Source organism: Triticum aestivum, chromosome 4A (assembly GCF_018294505.1).
Source record: "Triticum aestivum cultivar Chinese Spring chromosome 4A, IWGSC CS RefSeq v2.1, whole genome shotgun sequence".
NCBI classification, from domain to species: domain Eukaryota; kingdom Viridiplantae; phylum Streptophyta; class Magnoliopsida; order Poales; family Poaceae; genus Triticum; species Triticum aestivum.
In genome coordinates, this window is record NC_057803.1 from 668,138,346 (window position 1) to 668,159,969 (window position 21,624).

The following is a 21,624-nucleotide window of genomic DNA, read 5'->3' on the forward strand; positions in this document are numbered from 1 at the left end:
CAAACATTAGTATGACTAGCTTTGTAGTGAGATTAATCATTATATGATGTCTGAATTATCCCCATTGACCTTCCTGAACTATCAACACCAGACCTATTGGTTTTGCAGATTGGTCTACATAATTCAGTGTGAGGTACTTTTTAGTGTTGGTTCATCCATGATTTGTGTGTCTTGCTGATGCTATGGCTGTAGCTTTGTCGGCCTACATTGTGTGAAGAACGAGTTGCTTCGATGCCCACTTTTTTCATGGTGGATGAAAGGGTAGGGCATGTTAGTATATGGTTAAATTGAGGTTGGCAGTAGATGGTTGGTTTGCCTTTTCTTTTTCTGTTCATGTGGTTCCTGGTTTGTAGGCTCCAGTGCTCTGTTATATTAGATGGGGTGAGCAGGGACCTTTTCCCCTTTTGTTGGTTAGAATAAAAGGGAAGTTTCATGGTACTGATTACATGAAGTAAGACAAGTTTTCTTTTGGCGTCAATTAGTGCTATATAAGTGAATGTTATGATGAGATCTGCACGTCCAGTAGTTTTTATTGTTCAATTCTTGGTTTCTGTTCCTGATCGAAGGTGATTCCATTGAGGTTTTTGGATGCAGGTTACACATGGTTTTGGTACCTCATTAGCAGCGGATTTCTTATTTATGTAGACGCATGTTCTTTCACTGCTGTGAAAATGGGCAATGGGGTTCTGTATTCTATGTTCAGTGAAGGTTCTGGCCATCTATTAAACCAAGGTTTTCTTCCTTCCAAACGTGTGCACATATTGCTAGCAACCCAGTCTACACTCTCTGATTAGCTTCAAAAGAATCTTGTTTTACCTTCACCATATAGTAGATTAAATTAGTTGTTCACCATGGCGCTACACCTCTGTACGCACTAAGACAAAGCAATGAACATCTTACAAAAAGATGAAGATTGGTCCTTGGTTTTGCCCTGGTGTTTCTAATTTCTGTTTATGTCGTTCTGTTTGTTCTATTCTATTTGTGTGATTATCCTACAATGTTCTTTGGAAGTTGGGGTTTGTGATAACTTTTTCTTGAAATTTGGATGCAGGGTTGCTCCACGCAAGGTTCCATACCCGGATCACAATTAGATAAGTTTACGGGACATGGTTATTTACCTGGAATTTATTGAGATCAAGGCAGCGAAATATTCCTTTCGTGTTGTGGACCATCGTTTTGTGGCTTGGCGGATGAAATAGAAAAAAAGATACAGAGATTAATCCTGTGCGTGGAAGTAAGATGCGCTATACTTACAAGATTAGGTCGTTCTAGAGTATACCGTGTTACATCAATGGCTAGACTTACCTTGCAGGTAATTAGCTAAGGACATGTTGTATAGATTGTCTTTTTATTGTGATTCGTTGGCAATGTTGTCTACCAGTTTTTACATAAATGAATGTCTTTCCCTATATTTATAGATGTGATTAGTATAGCAACAACCAACTCGAAGAGAACCTTCAGACTTACGAATACAAAGTCACTCTTGCTTTACTCTGTGATGAACATAGTTTCCAGATTTATTTGTGCATGGTGGCATTCTGAATATTTTGTATACCAGTAGCTTCAGTTCTAACTATGTTTATTTATTTATTCCAGAGTGAAACTGGTGAATTATTTATGCAGACAAACTCAATACAGATTAGTTGCAGGGTCTTGTGGTTGCTCTGTTATAGACTGCACATATAGAAACAAGATTGTAATGTTATCTCCCTTTAATTGTCTTTTTCTGGACAAGCTTTTCTGTCATGGTGATACATCTCTTATACTAACAGTTTGATTTTGTTTTCTTATTTTTTATTGCATCTGGTCTAAAGCCTTTCAGCAAGTTATGAGGTTTGTATTAACACAGATAATCCACAGATTGTCGCCCTGCATCACGTTGATTTTGCCTTGGATTAGCATGTTTTGTTGCATGTTAATCAACTGTTGGCATGGTTTATAGGCTGCAAGATTCTCCACGACCTATTTAACTTAATAGAAAGAGAGGACAGTGATTTGAGCCCAGTAAAGTACGGATTAAGTCGACATGTGTCCATAATGAATATAAACTTGGTCAAAATTAAGTAGGTTTGATTTAGGACAAATCTTGAACTTCAAATGTTTTGAAATGAACTCTGTCAACAGATACTCGGGGGAACTGATGGCTCGAGAGGCGACTCGAGAGGCGCCCGCGGCAAACGCCGCTAGCCGGCGGCCGGAGCCTGCGGATCAGTCTACGAGGCGTGTAGGGGGGCGGTTCTGGGTGCTCGCGGACTCGGAAGAAGAGGAGGACGACGACGGGGATCCTGTAGGCAGATCGCCGGCGGACTACTCGCCAACGCCTTCTGACGTGATCTGCGAGGCCTTCAGCCCTGGATACTCGGAGGAAGAGGTCGCCGCGTTGGTCGATGAAATTGTGCCGGGCGATGATCCGGCGCGGATCGGGCTGCGTTCTGAGGATAGGGTGGAGATTGTTCGCCGGATTATCCACCGGAGGACGGCGGCGACGGCGATCCGGCCTTGGAAAGGGCCTCTACCTAAGGTATGTATCCAACCCATTACTTTGTCTGATTTTTTCCCGCAAGATGATTGGAGTCAGGTTGTTCGTAAGAAGAAGAGGAGAGGGAGACCGGAGCCAGCGCCGCCGGCGCCGGAGATCCGGGCGGCGGCTGAGATCCGGGCGGCTAGGGCTGCTCGTTTGAAATTCCTCCTGGGCCACGATGGGGTCGTTGAGGAGTGGGCCGGTTGTGAGCCCGTGCATGGGTATGAGGCCTAGCATGGGGGTGTTGACGAGGGGCTTGATGGACTGGCTGCGACTGGGTATGTGGCCCAGGAGAGCCGGGACGCGCCCTCTCAGCCTGGCGTGCCTTGCAGGGTCGAGGCCCTTGCTGGACCGGGCAACGCTTCTACTCTTCGTGCGATCCCATGCACGTACGAGGACGTTCGTCTCCTTCTCGCTCGTGCGCCGCCGTTTCCTAGGGTTTGCAAAGTTGGGACGAGGGGTTTCCCTCCCTGTGGTATTCGTCGGGCTCGGAGAATTCGACCATTGCTAGGCATGGCCGGCCGTGGGGATGCGCCGCTGCCAGCCAAGAAGCCCTCCTCCGGTACGGCGGGACGGGGTGGGGCGGCGCCGCCGCCGGCGGCGGGTGCCGGACATGGCGTCCTGGCGCAGCCTGGCCAAAGGCCGCCGGCGGGTGGGGCCGTCGTGCACAGTCACTCAGGCAGAGGCGCTGGCCCCTTGGGTGCGCGGCCTTCGGGGCAAGCTCACCTGCAGCCGGCCTCTGGGAGGGGTAGCCTGAGGCCGCCGGCGCCAGGCGCGGTGCCCATTGCTCCTGCTGCCGGACGGGGTGGTCTGAGACCACCGGCGCCAGGTGCGGCGCCCTTTGCTCCGCCGGCTGCGGGTCGTGGAGGCCCTCGACCTCCCGCGCCGGGCGCATCTGGTGAGACTCCGGCTGGCCGCGGTGGAGGGCCTCGGCCTATTGGGGGCTTGCCGGCGACCGCAGGCAATCAACCACGGGCTGCACCTCCGCCCAATTACGTTGCAAGGCCGGTGCAAAACCGGTCCGGTCCGAATCAGACAAACAACAGAGAGCCCAACGTTCCGCCCCGAGGCCAGTGGCGGGATGATGGGTATGATGCGTATGGTGACGGACAGCACCGAGGATCCTCTTCCACGGGAGGAGGTCGTGGATATGCCTGGCAAAGCGACGGGTCTGCTGAGAGACCGTTTCTCGGCCCGGCAGGTGGTTTTGTCAAGGGGGCCTCCGACCCGGATCACCGTCAGAGAGGAGGCTTTCATGGCCATCGTGGTGGTCGGGGTGGGGGTCGTGGGAGATTTCGCCGACCGCCCCCGCCCAGGGCAGTTGATCCTGCGGCGTCTACATTGGAGTCTGATCATACTTCCACTGAGCTTCCTTCCCAGGCGATGGAGGTGGTGAACGCCTTGGCCAGTGTTGAGGTTCCTGAGGCTGGGATGGGGGATGAGGTTACCGACAGGTCTGATGCCGAGAGGGCGTCCAAATATGCACGTAAGAAGGAGAGGATGATTTGTTACCGTTGTGGTGAGAAGGGCCACTTCATTGCTGAGTGTGTGGCCCAGCTGTGTGAGTCGTGCGGCAAGCCTGCACATGACTCGGGGGAGTGCCCGTTGTTGCGTGACCTGCCTTCGATGCTGAATATTTATGGAGTCTATTGTGCTGAGCTCATGTTTTTCGAGTCCCCGGCGGCGCGAGAGGTCCCGGAAGATACCCTGATCTTGACTACCGGGATTGTGAAAGCGACCCAGGGCGAGGTGACTGAGGCACAGATTGTGAGGAGGCTTCAGGAGCTGGCTCCTGGGGATTTTAGATGGGAATTGGTACTTATCGAGGACAGGGTTTTCAAGGTGGATTTCCCATCGGTGGATGATTTGCAGAGATTGTTGAGCTTTGGCTTGTGTAGAGTCCCCGGTACTAAGTGTATCCTGGAGTTCCACGAGTGGAAGCAGGTTGAGCCTAAGGGAAAACCGCTTACACAGGTCTGGTTGCGGTTTATAGGGGCTCCTTCTAAGCCTCTGCAGGATGCTCGAGTGGTGGCCACTATGGGCATCATGGTTGGGAAGACAGAAAAAGTGGATATGGCTTTCACACGTGCCCATGGGGTGGCCCGGCTTTTAGTGAGTGTTCTGGATATTGAGTTCGTGCCTGATAAGGTCAACTGGACCTATAGGGGAGAGGTGTTCCCACTAGAGATCGAGTTTGAGGACACTGATTTATTTGCTGATGCGGTTAATGGAAACGATGTTGACATGCACGACAGTGAATGCAATGCGGGGGCTAAGGGGGCACCGTCAGATGAGCCTACGCTAGAGGGGTCTAACGGTTCTCACCCAGCTACTGAGTCGCCTGGGGATGGGACCGGGGTTGAGCCCGCAGTTTCACCAGCGGTGCCCATGACTACTCTGCGTTTTGGGTCTTTTGAGCCAGCCTCGGCACCTCCCAGACTATGGAGTGACCGGATAGATTCTGATGATTATCTTGAGCACACGCTCCCTCCGTTGGAGTTCGAGGGGGATGCTGGACTGTTTGCTGGACGGTCGGCAAGGACTTTGGTCGGCGCTACGGAGAGGAGGCCGGAGGGTGCTTCTCTTGTCCTGGCACCTCACATGGACGCGACTTCGGTGTCGGCGACTGCAGGCGAGATGGGTCGTGGGGGAGGGGGTTCGGGGCAGGTGGACTCGTCTTCTCCCATCCCCATCCCCATCCCGGTGGCGTCGGTGACGCCGGCCCAGAGGGGGTCAGACGGTGCTGGGAGTGGGAGCCCGAGGCAGGCGGCCTCCGCTCCTGCTTCTCCGATGGTGGCGGTAACCACCGCGGCAACAGCTGCGTTGGGGGGTGCTGGGGCAGGAGGCCTTGTCTCCTCCCTCTTCATCGCGGATGGCTCATCCGTCTGAGCCGGCGGCTGGGGTGGGAGGAAGGTGCGGGCAGGCGGCCCCCGTTATCCCATCTTCGCTCCTACCCTTGGCCGGGGTCCCTCGTGTGGGGCACCCGTCTGAGGGGATCGGGAGCCCGCAGACGCCTTCTCTGGTAACCTCGGCAGACCCTTTGAGGGATTCAGTGCCATGTTTTACTAGGGAGGAGGTGGTCGCGTTTGGCGGGATCCCGGACCCTATCTCCAAGGGGAGACGGATGAGTGCTCGCATCCTCGACATCCCTGAGGTGGATGATATGCAGCAGCGGTGCGCTATGAGGGCGGCCAAGCTTCAGGAGGCTGCTTTATCTTCCGGTATGTCCGTCAACTTATCTAATTCCTTATTGCATTTTTCTAATGAGGACATTATAAATAATGCAAATCAATTAGGAGTTTCACTAGGTGCTACGGATAGTGAGATTACAAATTCGGTGAATGATCTATTAGATTTGGAGGCGGAACGTGCTTTAGAGACTATTCGTAATCTTGCAGCAGTTAAACCAATGAATGATGATGAGATTGATGCGTTAGGGGTTAGAGTGCTCGATAATCTGTGTGCGGATCTAGCACCCCCCAATCATGACTCTGAGGAAGATGATGTACCCCTAGAGAATGATGCTAGTAATATTTGTGAACCCGGTTATGAGGACCGGGCGACAGAGCTTAGTAAACCTAAGCGTAAGTGGAAACGGAAGATCTATCCCGATTCCGCTGTCCGTAGGAGTGCTAGGATTCGAACCACTAAAAAATTCCATGATGAATTATGAGAGGAATTTTTTGGAATAGCAGAGGTCTGAAGGACTTGGCTAAAAGAAGATTCCTAGCTGAGGCGGCTTTAGAGCAGAGGTTAGATTTTGTTGCTCTATCGGAGACGGGTAGAGATAACTTTGCGCCCCAGTTTCTCTCTTCTCTTGTGGGTGGTATTGATTTCGATTGGCATTGCCTCCCTCCGCGAGGAAGATCGGGTGGTATCTTACTAGGTGTGAGATGCGATTCGCTTGAAGTCCGAAGTGTAATGATGGGCGACTTCGCGGTGAAGTTTCGAGTCAGGTCTAGGATAGATGGTTTTAACTGGGCTTTGGTAGCGGTTTATGGTGCCGCACAGCCCGAGCTTAAAGCGGAGTTTCTGGTGGACCTTGTTCGAATCTGTGGGTCAGAACAGCTGCCAATTTTAGTTGGAGGTGATTTCAATATCATCAGGAGGAGAGAGGAGAAGAACAATGATAACTTTGACGGCAGATGGTCGTTTATGTTCAACACCATTATTGAAAGCTTGGATCTGAGAGAGATAGAGCTTTCTGGTAGAAAGTTCACCTGGGCTAATGCTCTGCCTAACCCAACCTATGAAAAACTTGATCGAGTTCTTGCAAGCGTGGAGTGGGAACAGAAGTTCCCTCTGGTTACGGTGCAAGCTCTTTCGAGGGGAATATCTGATCACACCCCATTGTTCGTGGACTCAGGGGAGCCGAACCACGTGGGTAACAAGAACACCTTCTCCTTCGAGATGTCATGGTTTGAACGTGAGGGGTTCTTGGACTTAATTGCCAGGGAATGGGTTAGAGGTGTAGGAGGCAAGACTGCGATAGAGCGTTGGCAGAATAAGATTAGGCATTTGAGAAGTTTCTTACGGGGTTGGGCTAAGCACCTCAGTGGTGTGTATAAGATTGAAAAGGATAGAATCCTTACTCTTATACAGGCCATGGACATACAGGCCGAATCCACTATTTTATCGCCAGCCGAGCTTCAGGTTAAAAATGAGGCGGAGAAGAGGTTGAAAGAACTGCTCCGCGAAGAAGAATTGAAGTGGGCTTTGCGTGCTAAAGTCCGCAAAGTGGTCCAAGGGGACGCGGATACTCAGTTCTTCCATTTGATTGCTAACGGCAAGCACAAAAAGAAGCATATCTTTCAGCTTGAGCAAGACGAGGGCACTATTTTAGGTCAGGATAACCTAAAAACATATATTACCAACTATTATAAGCAGTTATTTGGACCTCCGGAGGATAATTGTGTGTCCCTCGATGAGTCTAGGACTGAGGATGTAACTCAGCTATCGGCTGTCGATAATGATATTCTGGTTGCCCCATTTTCGGAGAAAGAGGTGTTTGAGGCTATTGCACAGATGAAGAACAATAAGGCTCCCGGACCGGATGGATTCCCGGCAGAGTTCTATAAAAGGTGCTGGCACATTATTAAGGGGGATTTACTACCTATGTTTCATGATCTGTTCTCTGGACAGCTTCAATTATTTCACTTGAATTTTGGGACTATCACACTGCTTCCCAAGAAGACGGATGCGGTGAGAATTGAGCAATTCAGGCCGATCTGTCTCCTCAATGTTAGTTTCAAAATTTTCACCAAGGTCGGGACTAACAGACTTACACAGATTGCGCATTCTGTGGTGCAACAGTCCCAAACTGCTTTCATGCCGGACAGAAATATCCTTGAAGGGGTGGTCGTCCTGCATGAAACACTCCATGAAATCCATTCCAAAAAATTAGATGGAGTAATTTTTAAGGTGGATTTCGAGAAAGCGTATGATAAGGTCAAATGGCCATTCCTCCAACAGTCATTGCGTATGAAAGGTTTTGATGAAGCCTGGCGCCGACAGGTTGAATCATTTACGCAAAAAGGTAGTGTGGGAATTAAAGTTAATGATGACATAGGTCATTACTTCCAGACACATAAAGGCCTAAGACAAGGAGATCCGATGTCCCCTATCTTGTTTAACATTGTGGTGGATATGTTAGCAATTTTGATAGGAAGGGCTAAGGAAAATGGTCAAGTAGGTGGATTGGTACCTCATCTTATTGATGGAGGTGTATCCATCCTTCAGTACGCTGATGATACAATCATCTTTATGGAGCATGACTTGGCCAAGGCGAGAAATATGAAGCTTGTGTTATGCCTATTTGAACAATTGACCGGGTTAAAGATTAACTTTCATAAGAGCGAGCTGTTCTGTTTTGGTAGGGCCAAAGATGAACAGGATGCTTATAGGCAATTGTTTGGGTGTGAGTTGGGAGAGTTACCCTTCTCTTACTTGGGGATTCCAATCCACCATCGTAGGCTGACAAACAGAGAATGGAAGTGCATCGAGGACCGATTTGAGAAGAAAATGAGTTGCTGGAAGGGTAAGCTCATGTCATACGGAGGCCGATTAATCCTGATTAATTCGGTGCTCACGAGTATGCCAATGTTTCTCCTATCGTTCTTTGAGGTCCCAGTTGGTGTTAGGAAGAGACTGGACTTCTATCGATCGCGTTTCTTTTGGCAGGGTGATGAGCTTAAAAGAAAATATCGGCTTGCTAAATGGGATATCATCTGTAGACCGAAAGACCAAGGGGGTCTAGGTATTGAGAATCTAGAAGTTAAGAATAAATGCCTTCTTAGCAAGTGGCTGTGGAAGCTCTCATCGGAGAATGATGCTATGTGGGCTCAAATCCTTCGCAGCAAGTACCTCCAGACAAAAACTTTGTCCCAGTTACAGTCAGGCCGACCGATTCGCCCTTCTGGAAAGGCCTGATGAAAGTCAAACAGGCCTTGTTTAATAGGACGAAGTTTGTTATTGGAAACGGCACGAGTACACGTTTCTGGGAGGATACTTGGCTCGGCGAGACACCCTTGGCCATCCAATACCCGTCTTTGTACCGCATTGTTCAACGACGTGAGGTGTTCGTCGCATCGGTCTTTCAATCTACCCCCCTTAATATTCAGTTCCGACGAACGCTAGCGGGCAATCGTTGGGAAGAATGGCTCCGTCTAGTTAGGAGACTGATGGAAGTCCAGCTTTCACAACAACCCGATGAATTACGCTGGAAATTGACTAAGTCTGGAGTATTCACGGTTAAATCAATGTATATTGATGTTATTAATTCGAACTCCATTCCTACGTCCAAGCATGTTTGGGATGTCAAAGTTCCTTTGAAAATAAAAGTGTTTATGTGGTTTGTCCATAAACAAGTTATTTTAACTAAGGACAACTTGATAAAGCGTAATTGGACAGGACCTACTAGGTGTAGTTTCTGCGATCGGGATGAGACTATCAAACACCTCTTTTTTGATTGCCCGTTGGCCAAGGTACTTTGGCAGACGGTCCACATTGCTTTTAATATCAATCCACCGAATTCTGTTAATGCGTTATTTGGGACATGGCTTAATGGGATTGAGCCTGACTTAGCGAGACATATTCGGGTTGGAGTTTGTGCTTTGCTGTGGACTATCTGGACTTGCAGAAATGATTTGGTTTTTAACAGAATATCATGTATACATTTTTTGCAGGTCATATTCCGAACTACGGCACTCATCCGTTCGTGGTCGCTACTCACTCAGACGGAGGCCAGGGAGCATTTGGTTACTGGGTCTTTCCGCTGGGAGATGGTAGCTCGGGATATCTTCAACCGGTTTGGATGGCGGTCATGTAATAGGATAGGCATTTAGTATCCCTATCTAGTTTTTGCCGGCCGGTTGTGGCGTCTTTCTTGGCTAGTTGGTGTTTCTAGCCCTTTTTGGCTCTGTGTGAGCTTTCTGTGTTTTTTTATTACTTTTGGAGACCTTTGGAACCATGTTGGCACTACTTTATTTGGTTAATAAGATGGCCGTATGCATCTTTCTGATGCAGAGGCCGGGGAATCTCCCCTTTTCCAAAAAAAAATGTTTTGAAATGAAGGAATTAATTGTTAACTGCGTTATTTGCCAGTGTTCAGTGCAGATTCTAGTGGTTATTTTTGCTGGTCAAAAAGTTTGCATGCAGAACTATGATTGAGGATCTGCAACCAAACCAAGCTGGTGGTTCCTGTGATGTGAGAAATGTATTTGGATAAGTGTAGTTCAGGAAGGAACAATGAAAAAGTGTACAAAGCACACATGAGGGTTGTTTCGGCAAAACTGAACCACCCAAGATGTATCTCATTCTATTCCTCGAGTCCTAGAACCGAACAAGTCATGCTTTTTCAGATGTTTTTTTAGCCGTACCTCACATCTCCTGCTATTTTACATGTAAAATACATGCATTCATTATTAGCCCTTTATTTTTACAGGTACAAAACTTACGGTTGATAATGTCCTGAGAATACACACCGATTAGACGTAGCTATCCTCTAGTTCACAATCATTTTAACACTTTTTTCTTTGCAGGGGATGCATCCATTCACACTTTTCGTTTTCTTTGTAGGGGATGGACCCGGTTTCACCTAACCTGTTCTACTTTTCAATCATAAACCCCTAAACCCCATGGGCGAGTAATTTGATGCACGCTATGTTGTCTGAGGAAAGCCATTCAGTGTCACTGATGATTACCCTACCCTAGGCAGGTCTTTGAATCAGAATCACCATAAACTTCCAACCCATCAGTCGCTCACCAACCCCGATTATTCTCCAAAATATTTCACATATCTGATCCCACATCATATGCGTACCAGTGAAAATAGTGAGGTGGACAGCCCTCGTTTATTTTAAGAGCCACAGTCAACCAAACGTGATCCTTACAGAAAACTAATAGCCAAATGGATTCAGGAATCATGTTGGTAACATTCATGAATATTCCAACTTAGCATTTCCTGAGCTCTTGAGCTAAACTATTCCTGGCATAATTCTTCAAGAACAGCGCCAGGGCTAGCAGCAGCTGGATGGCCTTATTTCAGTCCTGTATGTTGAATCATAATCAATTATGAGTACCCAACAAAAATCCTATAGACGTTATCTTAGATATTTTCCGCACCGGACGCGGATTTTTAGAGCTTAGCCTCATGGACACCCTCTATCCATACCCTTCAATATAGCTTTGAGATCCGTGCTAGACAACTAACTTACTATGTAAAAATTTCTCTTTTTTGTTGCTTCCAAATAAAACAACATATGAACTTCAAACGTTGCAAGATAGCAAAACATTCTTACTACAATGAGAGAAAAAACTTATAGATTTTTTTGACGGATATAAATATACAAAATGAGATTTTCTTTATTAAAAATTGTTATTTTTAATACTTATGATGGACGAAAAAAATCTGAAAGTTTTTTCTCTCATTTTAGTAAGAATGTTTTGCTATCTTGCAAAAGTTTGAAGTTCATATGTTGTTTTATTTGGAAGAAACAAAAAAGAGAAAAGTTCTTGCACGAATCGCGATGCAGAGATGGATGGCTAGATAAGGGGGTGCACCTGAGCCTAAGCTCCACAGGATATTTTCCGCACCAACATTTGATGTCGTGTCAAAATGCGTTTTATATTTTGATACAGAGGGAGTACAAGGCATCGAAATGGATAGATTGAACTATAAAATTGGCAAAAACAATAGCTGAAGCACAAAACTAATTAATTAAGCAGACGTTCGACCGTAATGGTTAATGTCTATTCTGCTCAAAAGGCCGGAACATGCTAATATCTCTACTGTTCACCTCTTGATGGGGCCTCACGTTCTTCTCCATGTCCTGCATGGTATGCAAACATGATGGAATCTAGGAAATCAGTCCAAGTTTTTCTTTCCTTTTGATGACCCAAATATTTGTCCACGCTTGAGATCAACCAAATTATAGGCATTGTTCATGTTGTTTTTGAATCTCTAGGATCCTTCGAAATGTCTGAGGTTAAATTTGCACGAGTCTGAAGACTTTTAAATGTGTTCAAAGAGAGGGTTCGGAGACTTTTAACATGCTGAAAGACACGAGTCAAAAGCACGAGAATAGAAATCGGCAAGTCGGTTTCACATACTCGCTTCAATGAAAATGATCTTAAGTAGGTGTGGCTAGCGTGTGTTTGTGCTGGGTTGGGTGTCAGCTCCTCTGCTCGTGGAGGTGGTGAGTTCTTGTGTGTGTTGGAACCGGGGACAGAGCTGGCACGGTATATATATAGTTATGTACTCCCTTTGTTTTTTTTTTGTTTTTTTGCGTGTGATACTCCCTCTGTTTCATAATGTAGTGAATATAGATTTTCTAAAAAGTCATCAAACTTTGTAAACTTTGACCATATTTATAGAGAAAACTATCTATATCTACAATACCAAATATATAATTATGAAACTACATCTTATGATGAATCTAATAATATATGTTTGGCATCCGAAATGTAAATATTTTTCTTCAAAAGCTTGGTCAAAGTTTAAGAGTCTCGACTTCTCAAAAAATCTATATGCACTATATTATGGAACGATGCGAGTACTGTAGAGAGAGAGAGAGAGAGAGAGAGAGAGAGAGAGAGAGAGAGAGAGAGAATGCCTCGGCTGCGTTGTGTGTTGGAACATTTCAAACTTGTGTCAACTTGCTACGGCTTACGGCACGTACAATGACACACAGCACAATGAAAGTACACTTTGCCGGCGGCGTTCCATTCGTATGTTTGGATAGGGACGCACGGATCAAAAAGTCCTGGTTTGGTGGCAAGCGGCAACTATGGCTTGTCATTTTCAACTCGTTTGGAAAAAGAAAACATGCCGATTCGCCAAATTGGATCACTATTCTGTTCTGTTCGGTCAGCAATTCCCGCACAAGTAACTAACGGGGGATGGACAGAAAGGCGCCGTAGTCCGCATTCCGCCGGCCATGCTTGCCATCCTGTAGTACACGGTCCTCGTCGTTGGTGATCCATCATCCGTCGCGTGTGTGTTCTCAGAAACGGTCGTACGAGATCACTTCAATGGCCGAACAATATGACCGGAGAAATCATGATGCTGGAGCTACCACTCGATGTCGTGCGCTTGGCTCCAACACAGTGCCGTGGATGAGTTTCAAATGATTTTTATTTCCCTGCAGGACAAACATTTGCTTCTTTCCTGGTGTCTCCTATTCATACGAGTTGTCAACTTCATGCCTGTTTTCTAGCAATCTTCTCTTAAGCTTTTGTCAAAAGCCGCCTATTTATTACCGTAAAATGCCTAAATCGAATAATCAAGAACTATGTCAATGTGGGTGAAAAATGATTGAGTTCGGATGCGGCTGACTGAAGTGAAGACGTGGTATATGTAGAGAAAGGGAAGAGGCCCCGGAAGGAAAATAATTGTGGTGGGTGGGACATTTATTAGCCTTATTTCCATCTTATAAACCTCCAACAATGCATATATCGTGCCCATGCACCTCTCTCTCTCTCTCTCTCTCTCTGTGTGTGTGTGTGTGTGTGTGTGTGTGTGTGTGTGTGTGTCTTCTCTCTAAGTTTAATCTGGCATGGTTACAGATATGGGCATTTGTTAAAATAGCTATTTCAAGTGAGTTAGCAAGGTAGCCCCCCGCAAAAATATAGCTACCTAGTCCAGCTGCAGTTCACTAAGGTGAGGAAAGCAAATTAAGTTTGTGGAGAGAACTAGTTCACGCTCTTAGGGAGCAGCTATAAACACTAAAAAAAAGCTACATAATTTCCACACATCTCGAGCACCAAGATCGAAGGAAAGAACAGATTCATCCTCTGGTTGCTGATACAAAACGGAATTTGGACGGCTGGCCCTCTTCTAAAGAGGGGTTGGCCTCATTGGCAGCCTCTGTGGGTTGCGATCTCGTGTTGGAGTCTACGGCTCACTTGCTGATCTCATGCCCGTTTGCACTGCAGGTCTGGGCTTCCACAAACCCGGAAGTGGCTAACTCAGGGCTGATCGCACATCCCATCAGGAGCTGGTGGAGTAGAATACGTAAATCCCCTACAGATGAAAGGAAGGCTAACATTCAGTTGGCTAGCTATATTTTGTGGCATATTTGGAGGGAAAAAACAGAAGAATCTTTGAAGGCAAATCATGCGGCGCTGCTGATGTGGTGAAGCAAGTGAGAGAAGATGTTTGCCTCATGTTGGAGGCGCACGAATAATCTCTGTTGGCAGGGCTTCGCCTCTAATTTTTCAATAACCCTAAACTCTTGGTGAGCCCTCTGTAAGCTGTTTTTAGCTAATGTACTATATTTCCCCCAATCTTCATGCATAAGCAGAGCTCCTGCTAATTATCGTCAAATTATAAATAAAAATCCACACATATAAGTTGATTGGTTAACTAGAATGCCAGTTCTGTTGCAAAGAATTAGGAAAAGCAAACTGATACTGTTAATTTCAGTAAGTCCGGCCAAGCTGATCAAGTATGTGTATGTTGCCAAAGATTTGATCATGAGCTGAATTACCATAATGTATGATCACATAGCGCACTAGCTCTATCCGTCCACGTGTCCCATGTCATGATACTCTATTTTTTCCATTGCCACTTTAATTACCAAGTATTACAGCCATCCCAAACTCAAAGTTGATGCGAAGAACTTCAAAATTTTCATACCTAGAGGCTAGAGAAAAGATGTGAGAGACTTGGTTCTACACAGATATTGAGAAAGAAAGTTGGGGCAGCACTGAATTCTTAGGAACATGCTAATTGATTTGAAACGGTGTCATCTCGTGTTAAACAAGTCTGTCTGTCCGTGGATCGAGTTGGGCAAGGGGCCAAACTCTTGGTGCATTTGGTGTTGTACAATGTGTAGCGCCACGGCACGAAAAATCTTCTCATGTCGCGCCTTAGTTGCTACATATATCTCGTGTGCACGCTTGTATATACACATACACTACCGGAACAGGGCTCGATGCCGACGGCCAAAAGTATGCCGACGGCCACCGTCGACCTATTCGAGACTATGCCGACAACTGGCCCCAGGCCGTCGGCGTACTTAGGCCGTCGGGCTACCCCAGGATATGCCAACGGCCCCCATTGGCAAAGAACGGCCGTCGGCTTAGCCAGGTCTAAGCCTACAGCTGCCGTCGGCATATATAGGCCATTGGCATAGCTGCGGGCCCGGCGACCATGCCCGTGACGGGTGGCTAACGGCGTCGGATCTATGCCGACGGTCGAGACGGGCGGCCGTCGGCATAGATACGAATGCCACGTCATCGATCCAAAGCGCACCGACCAAGGCCTATGCCGATGGCTGCCGTCGGCATAGATGACACGTCATCGATCCGCACCGCGCCGTCCATCAGCCCTAGCCGCAGCTATGCCGATGGCATATCTATTTTTTTGCATTTTTGGCATAGCTATATTTTATGTTTTTTACGTATTATTATTTGACTTACTTACATGTAGCATTTGTTAATATATATAAGCATACATACATTTTTTTCGATTTTATACGGAGTGATGTGTGACCCCCTTGACGGACGGCGCCGCCGCCGGCGGCTGACACCTGGAGGGGGGAAACAGCCGCATCGGGTCTATACGGAGGGGACGTTGCTCCCAAGTGTTTATATGGGATGACCTACCACAACCGGGTGGTGTGGTGGCCTGTCTGAAGAGGTGGCACGTGTCTCCGGGGTGTGGCCCCCCTCACGGACGGCGCCGCCGTCGGCATCTGGAGGGGGAAACGGGCACGTCGGGTCTACACGGAGGTGATGTAGTTGTAGGTTTGGCCAGGATGTTGCTCCCAGGTGTCCCTCTGGGCTGACCTAACACAACCGGGTGGAAATCTATGCCGACGGTTTGGCCGTCGGCATAGCCCTGCCCCCGTGAGCTTCCAGAGGATGACACGTGGCAAAGGTATGCCGACGGCTTGGCCGTCGGCATAGTCCTGCCACGTGGTAGCCCGTGGCTTGTCAGCGTGGTTGACAGCGCCGTCCGTTGCCGTCGGGTGAAAATCACTGCCGATGGCGATGATATGCTGACCGCCGTACGAACGCCATCGCGTAGATCCCTATGCCGACGGTCTAACAAGACCACTTACGTAATCTATGCCGACGGGTATATGCCGACGGCATCCGTCGGCATAGAGCTAAGCCGACGGCAGGTGGCCTATGCCGACTGCCCGTGGCCGTCGGCTTAGGGTGAGTCCGGTAGTGATAGTAGAAAGTGTGTAGTTGGGTGAATCTTTGTGTGTGGGTTCTCTCTAGTTAATTCTCTGATAAAAGAATTTTTTGTTGACACAAACCACACATCAAGCTCCAGCATACAATCAAATAGAGTTGTTGCCAAGTCTTGCATGCGAGCATTGCAACATTTCTGATAACCTCCGCCCAACACAGCAAGGAGCTAGCTAGATCAAGGGATACCGCTGCTCTGCACAGAATGGAGTGACACCAAAGTCTACCTAGCTAGATCAAGGGTTATCGCTGCTTAGTACGGCAGTTGGTGGTCGTCCTTAGTGTCTACTTCCCCATGTCTCTCAATCTTAAAGTTGGCATTTCTTCTTTGTATCCGTGATGGTATGTAATGGAAGTGTTGCTAGACGAACACTTTACCCGGGGAGAAATGTGGTGAAGACAATCAAGCATATGTATGGAGATAGGTGGTGAAGCCGGCAGTACATGTCATAGGCAGGTGTAGTTAGCTCAAACTAAACTTGCAATTTTGTAATAAAGACTGGTTTTCGGAGCCTTTATCTCAAATACACTCGAGGTAGAATATATATTATTGAACTAAAGGTATTTATATTGTACTCCCTCCGTTCCAGATTCTACTGCGTATAGTTTTTTGGCTTCGATTCCGATATGTAGTGCGCATAAGCGTTGTGAAGCTGCTTTGGACGAAATAACCCTCAACTGGTTCACGGCAGTGTAGCAGCAGGTATCCACGTGCGTGACAGACCAAGCAGGGGGAGGGGCAATTCTTGTCCAAACAAAGACGCCAGCTCATGCATTGGTATAAGTGCTCCAGCCAAAGGCGCACTATAAAGAGGAATGGAGGGAGTATGTGCAAGGTGGACATACATTTTTAAGTATGTGATGTCTTTGTAAAAACCTGCCATCTCACTACTTTCAAATCTGAAGTCTAGACTTGGTCAACTTTTTGTTTCTGTAATGCCCTTAATTCAACCGGGATCTATCTATCTTCATATACTAAAAACACAATATGTAAGGAAAAAGGATATATACTGAAATTCTCACAAAACATCTCAATGTTAATCGGTGAACCCTTACAATGTGAATATATCACAACTAATAGGTCTTCGTAATTGTAGGTAACCAACATGTAGCCATTGATCTGGTGGACCCTTATTATTAAAGAACACACACATTAGTTCTCCGTAATTTGTATGCATATTTATGCATGAATTAAGGGAATTTTTTCCCGTCATACCACCGATCCGTTCCTTTCGTCGGGCTGGTCATGCCCTGTCTGCCCGTTCATCGCATGGCCTAATAATCCTAAAGCAAATCCCCACCCAATGTATACCCCTAAATTCTGCATTGCTCATTAAGATTTTCTCGTTTCAATCCTTCCCCCATTCAACCAACGAGATACTCCTCGCTTCACTGTGTTGTCTCGACGCTCTTCCTCTTGCGCCACCCTCCAGTAGGCTGGCCAACCGTTCTTCACCACCTCTCGGGTATGCGCTCCCTTACCAGTGCATCTTCGGGACATCGTGTCGACTGCTGATGCACATCCGCAGGCGTCCGTGATGCCATCACCACTTGGCAAGGGGTAATGTCCACGGGGAGGCTGCTTCTTCTGCTCACCTCGTGCAAATATGCTTCTCTGGCAGCATCGGCAGCACGTTGGCCAACGATGCAAAATGGACACCTGACCTCTCTCCTGAACTGCCATATATGTTTCTTCTCGATTCCTGTCGACTGTGAAATACAAATTTGCAAATGCAGGCAATTTATCCTCTTATTTTGAAATAATATCATCTCCAGCTAACTTTTTATTTGTAAAAATGAATGTGTGGGCCTATCATGTACCCCCTCCATTCCTCTTTATAATGCGCATAGATTTCAGCTGCAATACCAATGCATGATGTGGATGTAGGACTTTGGACCAAAACAGCCCCGTTGCAGCAGCCTGCCCTATGCACATGCGCAGACTGCTATGGAATTGAGATTCCAACCAGGGTCATTTTCGTCCAAACATGCTTGTGGCTCCAAATGCGCACTACACTTCGGAATCCTAGCCAAAAAACTATGCGCATTACAATTCGGAATGGAGGAGTAGTAGCATAGTATCAAAATTAATGCTTCCACGATATGTCATATATATTGCGATGTCACTTGCTTCATGACTCTTTGTTGCTTCTTGGGTTTCTTATATACATGTAGGTCAGAGCCACAATATGCTTCTTAATTTAGCAAATATTTGATATGTTTTAATTTTCTTGTTATTTTAATGTCAAATTTAATAGTTTTAGTGTGTGCCATCAAGTTATTATTTCTTGTCAACATTGCTCCAACTTTTATTTACTACATATATTTCAGTCGTGGTGAATTTTGGCTTCAATCACTATCAGTGCATGTTTCTGTTACTGTATAATAATTTTAGTTTTGACAACTGCTGGTGCATGTTTCTTCTACTCCCTCAGTCCGGAAATACTTGTCGGAGAAATGCATAAAAGTGGATGTATCTAGAACTAAAATACGTCTAGATACATTCATTCCTCCGGCAAGTATTTTCGGACGGAGGGAGTATTATATAGTCATAACTCATTGTCTGCTTCAACCACTACTACTACAATGTGTTTCAATTACTGTTAACATTGCTTCTTTTAGTGATATTGTATTGTATGATCATTTTGTTTCTTCTAGTAAATTCTATTTTAAGCACCAGCAACGTGTGATTCTGATGTTTTGTGCAGACATTTTACAACCACTTGTTTCAACAACATTGCTTCTTCGTCCTTTCCAACACAGGCCAATGATGTTGCAATCACATTGATTGTGCTTTCGACGGAACATGCATCGTTCTTGTTAGAAAGTATTAGTATTGGTCTAGGAGTCCTTAATAGGCTATGTTTCCTTTCTTGGCACCTCAAGTCTTGTGTAATACTTCCTCCGTCCCAAAATAAGCATCTCAAGTTTTGTATAACATTGCACTAAAGTAAGCAAAAAGTTGAGACACTGTATTTGCCTCTTGGGCCTTCAATAGAGGTAAGTTGCATCGTAACATAATATATCATGGGCCCTAGGTTATTTTTTTTGGGCGCCGCAATTCGCCCTCCCTATTGAGTTCTCCCTCTGTATCTCTTGATCCAATCTTGCTCGCACTGATGCCCTTCTTCCCCTCTGGTGGTTGACGACTCTCCCTCTTGTTCAAGCACGCCTCAATCTACATCAACGTGCTGCATATGTGCTCCTCTCCTGATCTGCACGTGATGGCTAGCCAGCTCGCGCCCTGACCAAGTCAACGCCCCGAGCTGGCCCCCGTTGGATCCTGTCCACGCTCCAGCTCCAGGAGCGGCTGCACGTGTCCACTGCACACATCTGCTAGCTGGATCAGCAGGAACGGTTGCACGTGTCGATTTCTTTGGCGTTGTCAATGCGACGGGCTGCCACGTCTGCGTCGTCGATGCCGCTGCCTCCTGTGTCTGTCCATCGAACGCAGCCTTTGCTCAAGCCAACATATGCTGCCTTTCTGCCACGTACGTGGCCGCGTGCTAGCTGCGAGTTAGGGCCTGTTCTGATCTCCTCTAGCTTCCCAAAACTTCACAAATTCAGCTTCTCAGAGTAGCTTCTCACTCCAAGCAGCGATGAAAAATCCGTTCGGCTCGCTTTGCAGCTTCTCGCGTCACTACAGCCCAGCTAAGAGGGTTGTGGCCTGTTTGGGCTAGTTGGGCCGACTGGAGGCATCCCAAAATCGGCCTTGTAGAGGAGTAGCGAGGGAGCACAGTCGAGGGAACGAGGAACGATCTGTTTATCGAGCGTACCGGTTCGCCTCATATGACTTAGCGGTGGCAGTTCGCTTGTAATATCGGCCAGCTCCAGCTTCACAAATCGGTGGAGCTGGGCCGAAGCTGCTTCACGATTTTACACTACGATCGATCCCTGCTTCCTGAAGCTAGCTTCTCGCTGCTTTTACGTTCGGCTCGTATCTGCTCCTGGATTTTGTGAAGCGTGGAGCGGGAGGAGATCAGAACAGGCCCTTAATTGCACAGAAGTACCACAATTAGAGCATTACATACGGATTGATACCACTTTTGGTAATTTTTACATGTCAGTACCAAGTTTAAGGCTAACCGTTACAAAAAGGTCTAAACCACGTATAAATGCGTATTGACGGTGTATCTGACTGGCAGGGCCCGCCTGTCGGGTGCTGATGTGGCATGCTCTTTTGCAGGAAACCCCCTTACTTTATATGTAATAACATACCTGCCCTATTTTTTTCGGGGAAAAAGGCTCACCAAGAGGCTCTTTTATCCATTCGCAATTTTCACCGCCGAAGCGGACTCATTTCATAATTTCCGTGAATTGGACAAATATAAAAGAAATTAAAATTACGCGCAGGCAGGATTCGAACCTGCGACCTGCAACCCTCAAAAAAGAAACTGCGACCTGCAGCTCGAAGCTTCGCGCGCTAGCCACTGCGCTACGGGGTGGCTACGTTGTAGCACAACCGTCGACCTATTTATACGATACCACAAACGCTGGGCCGGCGGTTGGGCTCAGTGAGGCCTGCAATATTTTTTTTCGTTTTGCATTTTACTGGGCCCAAGTTTCTTTTCGTTTCTTCATATTTCTTCATTCAATGAAAATTGATCATTTTGTAATATATATTGAAGATTCTAAAAGAAAAGTAATATATGTCGAACAATTTTCAAAAGTTCACAGCGCATTATGTAAAATTTTGTTCACCATATATTTATCATTTTTTTAATAAATGTAAAATGATCATTTGTGTATTTTATGTTGAACAATTTTCTTAATATATGTTCACCATATATTACAAAAAGTTCAGTGTGCCTTATTCAACATATATTAAGAAAATTGTTCAACATATATTGATCATTATTGTAAAAAATGCAAATTGTTCATTTTTGTAATATTTGTTGAACAAGTTTCTTAATATATGTTCACCATAAATTACAAAAAGTTCACCGCGCATTATGTAAAATGTTCATCATAGATTTAGAAAAAAGTTCAACATATATTATAAAAATAATCAATTTGCATTTCTGTTCAACGTATGTTAGCAAAAGTTCATTATATTGAAAAAATCTTCAGCATTTGAAAGAAGAGGTCATCATGCATTAAAAAATCTCCACTGTTCTCTGAAAAAGTGATCAGCGTACATTAAGAAAATGTTCATGCATATTTGAAAATATGTTCATCATGTATTTAAAAATATGTTCATTATGTATTTGAAAACATGTTCATTATATACTAAAGCCTATCTTAAGAAATGTTCAATAAGTATATTGAAAATTCAGGAGAAAAACCAACCCATGGAATGAACAAAGATGAAGAAATGAAAAGAAACCTGGGAACGAACGAGCCCTAGGACGCGCGCCAGTAAAACGCGAGGCGAAAAAAATATTGCCGGCCTCGGTGAGCCC